The sequence below is a fragment of the Solanum dulcamara genome, chromosome 1 (genome assembly GCF_947179165.1).
Source record: "Solanum dulcamara chromosome 1, daSolDulc1.2, whole genome shotgun sequence".
NCBI lineage: Eukaryota > Viridiplantae > Streptophyta > Magnoliopsida > Solanales > Solanaceae > Solanum > Solanum dulcamara.
In genome coordinates this window covers 67,156,852-67,166,392 of record NC_077237.1, presented here as the reverse complement: position 1 = coordinate 67,166,392, position 9,541 = coordinate 67,156,852, and positions in this window count along the sequence as shown.

The following is a 9,541-nucleotide window of genomic DNA, read 5'->3' as shown; positions in this document are numbered from 1 at the left end:
AAGTGTGATTGGACCAAGTGGTTCACTTGAAGGCCAAAAATGGTTTTCGAGTGCCGGCCACGTCTAGGGTACCCTCCCGGGGTGTGACAGATTGCCCCTCAAAATTCTACCTCTGAAGTAGGCACAAACGGAGTAGCAGGCACTTGAGGTGCCTCTGTATATCTCGCAGTTCGGCCTCTAGCCCTCGATGGGCGTACCTCTGACTGTGGCATCTCTGTGTTATCAGCATTCCTCTGGCTAGTGGTTCACTTCCGCTGATAGAATGTAACTAAATAAAAGTGTGATTGGACCAAGTGGTTCACTTGAAGGCCAAAAATGGTTTTCGAGTGCCGGTCACGTCTAGGGTACCCTCCCGGGGCGTGACAGATTGCCCCTCGAAATTCTACCTCTGAAGTAGGCGCAAGCGGAGTAGCAGGCACTTGAGGTGCCTCTGCATATCTCGCAGGTCGACCTCTAGCCCTCGATGGGCGTACCTCTGACTGTGGCATCTCTGTGTTATCAGCATTCCTCTGGCTAGCATTACGCTTATGAGGCATTATCTGTAACGTATAAACGCACGAATTAGAAAGGAAGTTTTATAGAGTTTAATTCTATCGCATGAATTCAGAGTATGAAAGAAGTGAAACAATTCTTACTGTCTTATAGCCTCCTGATTATAAGTGTGGTGCACAACACACCATAAGCAAGACTCTACTAGACATGGCTTCATAGACTTCCTAGGACTCTTGAACTCTGTGCTCTGATACCATGTTTGTCACGCCCTGTGAGGGTACCCTAGGCGTGACCGATACTCGAAAGCCATTTCTGACCTTCAAGCGAACCACCTGGTCCAGTCACTCTTTCAATCAATCACATTCTCTCTGCGGAAGACTTAATCACAGGAATACTATTCATAATTTAAGGCCGAAGGCCAAAAAACTATCAATCAACAACATCTTTAATAGAACTACTCAAAAGAACAATCCAACATTCCCACACTCTAGTCTATGAAGCCTCTATCAACAATTTAGGAGGTGCCAATGACAAGTCCATGGCTACCAACATTCAAAATAAAGAAAACAAAACAAAGTTGTAAGGAAGATCTCGGTATCCTCTGGAAACTAGGAGGACTCACCAACTAGCTGGGAGTGGGTAGATCTTCAACGGTGGGTCGGTTGATGATCTCTAGTACCTGTGTCTGCATCATGAAATGATGCAGGCCAAATGGAGTCAGTACATGGAATGTATGAGTATGTAAAATGGCCGAATGAAACAACATCAGAAAGGTCAAATCAACTCGGAAAATCTCAACTCAGAAAGAAGAACAACTCAATCACGCGCCCTAAGTCTAAACAAGAATATGGTTTAGACGGGACCCAATCACATGCAATTCAACTCAATCCGACTCAGAGTACTATCAAGACCTATATGGGAGTTTCTCTTATCCGACAACCATCACTTATGAGCTAGTGACAGTACAACAAACCGACGTTGCTGACGCGTCCGTTCATACTTTGCCAGGGTATGAATGAATCAACCAATCATGGATCTAATCCAACCAAGTCTATAATGTCAGGACAACAAATTTGGGGAAGCATCCAACTTTAACGGTTCAATCCCCTCCTACGTTTGGCGACGTAGTTATTGGATTCGAGTTATTACTTACTCTTACCCAATTCGGTGTTCGATACTCCTCCCAAGACTCAATGCTCATAAAACTCCATCCAATCAACTCAATCAAATCATATCGACAAGTCTCATTTACAACCTTGTCAACTCATCAACTCTATCACAATCAAACCTCTCCCAATCATACAATCCGATCAATCCCAATCATATCTTTCAAGAGTAGATTAAATATACATTTATAGCAACATACAAACATATCCAATCGTTCCTCTATTCATTTAACAAATCTTTTGGGACTCAACACAACTCCAAGGTTTTAAATCAATAATTCAAGATAAACAACATATTTAAGAAAATTAACATTTCTTTATCAAAATCAACATAGTTAAGAAATTAACAATATATGATCGACACCTCATCTCAATCAGCTCATAACAACATGAAGAACATCACTTTCTTGACTCCACAATGTCATCATAATAGAAATTAGGGTAATAGATGAAAAGGGCCTATTTGGACCTACCTCTATCAATAAACTTCATTCTTATGGACAATAAATCAGAAGAAGATGTAGGGCACATGGGTGGAATCAACCCATATTTTGAATAGCCTTACATACCTTATTGAAGATTTTGAAGAAACCTTGTTGTTCAGTCTTCAATGGGAAACTTGAAATCTTGAAGCTTTTGAAGGCACTCTATGTTGGAGAAGGATTTGGAGAAGAAGAAGAAGAAGAGAGGAAAATGTTAGGGCTTTTAGAGAGAGAGAGAGGGACTGAAAATGGTCCTAAAACGTTCTAAGGCTGTGTATATATAATTTGGGTAAATACCCAAATTGCCCTTTCTCCAAAAATCTGGAAAATAGGCCAAAAATACTCTTGGCATGATAGTGGCGCGTCGCGCCACTGCGGTGCCAAGTTGAATAGGCTTAAAACCTGCACATTTGCTAGTGGCGTACTGCGCCAGGGGCCAAACTACTGAGGCGTGTTTCTGGCGCGATAGTGGCGCATCGCGCCCTTACAACGCCAAACCCAAGTGTTTTGGATTTTAGAAAATAGGCTTGAAAACCCTGCACATCTCGTAGTGGCGTGCCACGCCAGGGGCCAAACTACTGAGGTGTGTTCCTGGCGCGATAGTGGCGCATCGCTCCACTGTGGCGCTAAGCCCAGATTTCCAGCCGTTGCAACCCAGGTCCAAAATTCCTTCGTCTTAGGATAGCCATAACTTTTGACTCTGAACTCTAAAAATTATGATCTTAGTGGCATTGGAAAGAAGATTTGAAGACCTTTAATTTAATAGGTCATGGGACACCTAGATCGTCATATTTCAAATGATATGGCCGTTAAAAGTCGACCCTTATACAAACTCCCTCAATAACTTACCCAAGACGAATCCTTTTGGACTTAGCTTGGTTCTAAGGATCCCTTATAACCCACATCACCTCTAACACTCTTTAATTACTTAGAAACTCATCCTAACCCATGCATACGCTGCACAATAATCGAGTTCGATCCTACACGTATATAAGAAAAGTCTGAATCTTAGGGACAAATTTTGGGGGTGTTACAGACATAGAGTGACTTACACAATCGACATACAAAGCTACCAGACTCCTTCTAAGCAACAAAATCAGCTGATTGCTATATAAACTTCTTCCGCGAGATCATCATGGAGAAAAACATTCTTAATATCTAACTAATTAAAAGGCCAATCACGACAACCATAGATACAAAAAGGAACATATACTATTTTAGCCACGGGACAATCTAATCCAGCCCAAATATCTGAGTAAATCCTTTGTTGGGCAAAAGTATCTAAAACAAAAGAAAATAATGCAGAAAAACTCAGATGTGTCAGAAATAATGCAATAGTCGGTGGAAAATGCTTAAAATCTGGTATAAAATATATAGACCATCACAAAATTAAGAAATGAGTAAATCTTAAACAAGAAAATAATTATAAAATTGACCAGAATATGCTCATTCGCCGGATTATTAGATTTGATGACTAGTCATAATTTGAGAAATAAAATTATATGGGTAAGGTCGGAATAATGGCATGACCTTACTGAGAAACAAAATTATATGGATTGGGTCGAATAGACGCATAACCCTACCGAAGAAGAGAATTATATGGGTAGGGTTTGAATGATGAAATAACCTTACGCAAATTAGATTTGAGGAGTCATCAGAAAGATGCATGGAACTACGAAAATCAAATCTGAGAAGTCACCGAAAAGAGACACTGTTCCACGCAACTCAGTTATGTGAAAGAAGTTCAAAAAATTTATGGTGATACGCACATTGGATATGAAAAAATAGTCACCAAAAAGATGGTATGATGCTACACAAATTATATATGAGAAAGTAGTCACCAGAAAGATGGTACAATGCTACACGAATCAGTTATGAAAAAGTAGTCACCACAAAGATGCACGGTATTACGCACATTGAATATGAGAAAGTAGTCACCGAAAAAATGACATGGTGCTACACAAATTAGATATGAGAAAATAATCATCGAAAGATACACGGTGAACCAACTTTTGCTAATATAATCATTAGCTAGACGGGTGGCATATATGGGTAATATCCACCCACCGGCAGCGGACGCTCTTTGATCCTCAACCAAGATAGTAGAAGCTCTAATACCATGTGAGAAATATAGGAGAAAAATATTATTGAATTGTGTCTCTAATATTATTATATAGAGACCGTATTTATAGACACTACAATACAATCCTTTATCAAGTAGGATACTATTTATTATTTTTATTTTTATTACTATTCCTATTTTAAGTAGGAATGTATATACCTATTCCTATTCTAACAATTATAAACTCAATGATAATCTTGGGATAGATACACATTCAGATGACGTCTTTACTTGAATATTTGAATATCATGTTAATGTTCTCCTTGAAAGCAGTAGTTTAAATTGAATAAAGTACTCCATGTTTATGTATCTCGTTTGTTCTTTTGTCTTAGTTTGTGTGTGATCATAGATGAAGGCTTGAACATTTTATCTCTATTTTTCTCTACTGTTCGAATTTTTTCGAGTCTAAATCTACAGATTTAGTTTCAGACTCTTGAAACACAGACATTTCATTTATCATAGAACCTCTGATTGTATGTGTTTTAGTTGTAGCTTTTGAGTTTGGTTTACAAACTACGATATGAATTTTTCCCTAAGTATGTTGTTCCAAATTAGTGTAGCATTTCTATTCGTCTAATCCTTCTCGGCAAAACAGTGGCTAAATTAAATATAAATCGGGTTGCGATTTCTCTGTTTGTTCTACTTATTTTAGAAATCTTGCACTACTGGTTATTTTTCAGTCGTTGATATTTCCCCTTTTTTCCTTCTTTGTTTATTTAGTAGAAATCATGCTCTAACGCAGTAAATAGATGTTCATAAATTTTAAGACTTTCACTTAATGCTAAGTTATTAGCTTAGCTTAATACTGTTTCATGTGGTTCTTAATCTTATTTACTTATCGAATCTTTGTGTTGATATAATTATTGATTCAAATATGTCACTACTTGGCCAAAGGTCTCATGTTCTAACTAAAGAATGGATTTTCTTTAATGAAGTACTGTTGTTTCTCTGTTTGCTGACGTGAATTTAAGGTTTATGACAAAATATTTAAAACATCCTTTCCCCACTTATTTTTTAATTTTCTTTTTTTGTTTGTTTCCTCTTTATGTTGGGCAGATTTAACTTGCATTATTGAATGTTGTTTGAGTTTGTTTACATGTTAAACTTTTTACAACAACCCCTTTTAGATTATTTGCTAATCCTTATTTTTCTCGTTTTCTATGCAATGAACTATCTTGTTCAAGTCCAAATGGACTCCTCGTTTCCTTGCATTCTTTCCTCTCGAGTCAACCTATCACTTTGCTCAACTGGAGCAGTTTTTCTGGAAGAAACTTCAGGCACAAATGGCCAGGACCAGCAATAGTATATGCATTTTACATTGCATGAAGGTGGTAGCAGCTAAAGCACAGAGATATTTTGTACCAAAGGCCTGAGATCGACATAAATGATTGAATTTGGATTCAAACCTCAAATAATTTATTTTGTTGCTTTTAATTATTTGTTCATCACTTGTTGTTAATACTAATACATATTTATTCAACTTAACTGAATCCTTGGGAAGGATTTTTAATGATTTTCTTTCACTATTTCATCACTCTTTACTTTTAAGTATTTATTCTCAAAACCCATTTAAATTAGGCAACTCAAGCTTATAGAATAGCTTAAGAACCATTCATCTTCTTTCATATTTATTGGAAAGTTTGAATCCATGTTATGAATTTGATCTAATTATTTAGTTTAAAATCTTGACTCAGATAAATTGTTAAGTTAGAATTATTTTTTAGACTTCAGTATTATTTCATCATTTAAAATAAGATAAATGGATGAGTATCAAAAGAACTTTATTCGTTTTTAAACAAGATTTTCAAAAGTAACTATAAAGAATATTTTTAATTAGCCAAATATATCTTAATCCGTCGGTCAAACGCTATAAATGGATCTTTTAAGGTTCTTAAAACCTTCCTTAGAGGATCATTTGAACCCTTACTCAAACTCTGGTTTATTTCAAAATTACCTTTTAAAATAATTTTCTTATTTTTTCCTAAAATTAAGTGGAGACTCTCTTTTCTTTATTTTCAAAATAATAAATAGCCAAGTTATGGAATGTTTTTAAAAAGTTTAAAAATTGGTTGTAACAGATGACGACTCTACTGGGAATTCATCTAGGTTCTAACCAAAAGGATTTTATTATTTGGCTAACTATTTATTTGTATTAATTTTTACTTTATGTAATTATGTGTTAAAATTTTGAATATTAAACTGTCATTGCATTTCATGGCATACAACTCCACCACCTGGCAAATAGAATGTATAAGGAAAAGAGCTATTACGTTGTTATCCACGATCGTTTCTTCAGAAAAAACACATCACGTTTCAAAGTAGTAAACGGATAGTTGATTCGTGGTCGTCCAACGCCATTTATTGTTTTCACCCCATAGTTTGTTTGACTCAAATAATCGGTCTCTTTCCAAAGCCGACTTTAGTCCATCTAGCATAGAGCGAAGCCAAATCCCTGTTTAAGCATTAGCCTAAAATGACTTAATGCCCAAGGGGTATTAAGTTCATTAGTAGACCAGCAAAAATGGTCAAAGGTTCACTACCTAATGACATATTATCTTATGTGACATTTGAAAGATGTATGTGTTGGTAACCAAACTATTATCCATCGGGCGGGGATCCTAACCATGCCTTATTTTGAAGGTATGGCTCGTTCCCTCAAATTTAATATGACTGTAGAGGCACCTTTGAAACTTCAAATGTGATGGACCAACCTCAATAAGGAACATAAAAAGGTAGTTAATCAAAACATGAGATTGTTGCCCTCACTTTTGAAAATGCCCACGTGGCCGAGTTGATAGAATTTCTCACCGGATATTGGGATAACGTAAAAATGGTATTTCATTTTGGAATAGTATAAATCACTCCAAACATCAAGGCAATTAGAGATACTATAGACATTATTGGTATAGGATTAAAGAGAAGAGTCAAAAAAGAAGATGACATACTGATTTCCAACAAGCTGACTGATAGAGAGATCATAGGCTTCCTTAATTTGACACAAGCAGATTGGGTTCATGAGTCAAGAGTTGCCTTCCGAGATCTTTAGGACCTTTTTTGACGGATAAGTAGCTATATAACTTTTAACAAAGAGGATTTATTATATAAAAAATGGACCAAACATGACCTCTAGCTTTTGCCACTGCATTACTAGGAACCATGGTATTTCCTTAGGGTTCGAGTCTCACTATCAACACTCGGATTATCATGATTATTCATACTGCCTTCCATCGATTTACCAATCAAGGAGGGGTAAAATACTACCCGCTTGCACCCACCATCATAGCCCACATGTATCATGCCTTAGGAAGGTGCAAGAATGGGCACACTTATTTCTAAGGATGTAATTTACTTCTTCAATGGTGGATAATGAGCCACCTAATCAAGGTACAAGGAACCAAGAAACTTCATACCCTAGATAATAGAGACACTCTTTTGGGTCTTAACAGGATGTGATATTGGGGGAATCTCGATATCAGAAAAATTAAAGTGAGATAGGCTCGAATCTTTTCTGAGTTAGGGAAAAATGACATACAATGGATGTTTGATCAGTTCATCTCAAAGGAAATTGTGTATCAAGGTCATCAAAAATCCATTTTTACAGCTTTTGGGCATTCGAGGTATTCAATCCATATGTACCTATTCGAGTTATGAGAAAATTTAGGAGAAAGCAAGCCATACCTGTACCAGGGCATATTAATATCTCCATGTTTGACCACGGGGATGAAGAAATTCCAAATGCGGGAGATATACTAAAATAACGGAAGAACCCCCAAAATTTAGTTGAAGATACTATCAATGATGATCGATTCAATGCTGGATATGTAGAGGGAAACACAGATTGATTAAGGAGAGACTTACAAGGTCCTTTGTTTTCGGTTCCAAACATTTATCGAAACCTTAAAGATAAAGAATCAGAAGTAAGGATAAAATTGAAACAAGTCAAGACTAAAGTGCGGGAAATGCATAAGGCTTTCATCCAAAAGCAAGAGGAGGATAAGAATACTATAGAAAGCCTAACTCAAGAACTAGAAAAATTGAGAGGTGGTTTGAGAGATCTTAATACGTGGATGGAAGAGCGGAAAGAGAGCACGAGATTCCAAACTTGGGAAGAAAAAGGGCACAGGTACAATGGTTATTGGTTGATGGCCTAGTACACACTTCGCCACACCATGGGACATATCAAGAAGAACCGAGAAGAAGAGGGACCATCAGGAGAACCTTATTAGCTTTCGCCCCTATGTGGGTTTGATTTTATGAATTTTCAGTTATTCGCTCCTACGTGAGTTTTCTTTCTATCTATTTTCTTTCCATGTACTTTTCTTAAATGGCCCCTATGGGCCCTTTCACTTTATGTATTTTCCTATCCCCAAAATATTCCTCATTATATATGCGAAATTTATCTTGGGGAAATGGAATGGTTTGAATACTACACATACATCTTTCAAATTCTCTAGGCCTACCCTCGGAACAAAAGTGCCACTTACTTATTTAGGACACGGTATGAACTGTTTGTATGCTATTTGATATAATTGTCTAATGTGATCATGTTATTTCATTTGAAGCAGATTTAATCCACTCTTATTTTTAGAACTCCCTAAGCATGTATGAAAACCCATGACAACAAAGTCTGTCCAAATCATTCTTTAAGTCTTGTCCAAGTTTCTCAGAAAATATATGAACCCTTTACTCTAAAAGCCGTATAAATATTTATTCCTCCGTCTCAGGAAGGTTGATTTGCTAGAATGTCAGGAAAAAATGTCAATGCTCCAATTTCAGCTTGAATTGATTAGTGATGAAGAGACTAAAAAATCAATAAAATTTGCAAGACTAAGGATAAGATAGCTGCAAAAAATAAAAGAATTGCAATATTGGATCAAACTGAAAAATTCTATGAGAAAGAATTATAGAGGTAGACATAGAAACAACCTCAATAAAAAAATTTAGCAAGATTGATCAGGCGATAATTAACATCTTTAGTACATCTACAAGAATCCCTAAATTCAAGCATGACATTGGAAAACTGACCTTGGGAAACACTTCTTCTATGAGAGGTAATAGCAAATCAAACGAGGGCTTAAGTAATGAGAGCGCTGGACCTTCGCCCAAAAAAGAAAGAAAGATGACTTCAGGTAGATTTAGGTTCATATTATGCATTTTATATTATGTCTTTTTATGTTTCAACTTTATTATAATCAAGAACTACGTGAGACTTGAGCTCATAAGGGTTACGTAGAAAGCTCTTTTTGAGCCTAGTCACTTTATCAACTTTGGAAAGGGTA